The sequence below is a fragment of the Penaeus monodon genome, chromosome 15 (genome assembly GCF_015228065.2).
Source record: "Penaeus monodon isolate SGIC_2016 chromosome 15, NSTDA_Pmon_1, whole genome shotgun sequence".
NCBI lineage: Eukaryota > Metazoa > Arthropoda > Malacostraca > Decapoda > Penaeidae > Penaeus > Penaeus monodon.
The window spans coordinates 34,928,455-34,928,907 of NC_051400.1; the positions used below are offsets into that span (position 1 = coordinate 34,928,455).

General features: G+C 32.0%; 1 protein-coding gene across 4 annotated transcripts in view; it reads left to right on the forward strand.

Moving 5' to 3' along the window:
* The window catches only part of LOC119581979, a 42,572-nt gene that overhangs the window by 37,693 nt on the left and 4,426 nt on the right, over window positions 1–453 (forward strand). The gene's annotated exons all lie outside the window — the stretch shown is intronic.

Consider the following 453-nt stretch of genomic DNA (forward strand, 5'->3'; position numbering starts at 1 on the left):
ACGCTATGTACCACTTTCACTTTCTCCGGTTATTACAAAAAAAAAGAAAATGAAAATTACTGCATCATCCTTTCATAGAGGAAGATAAAAAAAAAAAACATTGCAAAGCAGTTTTTCAAGTTGAGCTTTCTATTCTCACTTGCAAGTTCTGCCGGCAGACGAGTTGATCCGAAAAGTCTGTAATTGCACTGATCTCGGGTGTCATTTTTATTGTCAAGATTTCTATATCAATTGCGGGGTTGAATAAGGTTTCTAATTCTGTTTTTTTTTTTGTATTTTTTATAGTTTTTATGGTATGGGATTTTTTTTCTTGTGAATGTTTGTTTGTGTTTTCTTCGGCGTCAATGAACGAGAAAAAAAAACAAAATGTAATTTAAAGGAATATTTTAAGAGTGTTGGGATTAATGATTTTTTTTCTGCACTGTTGTGAATGGCAGAGCTGTAGAATAGGTA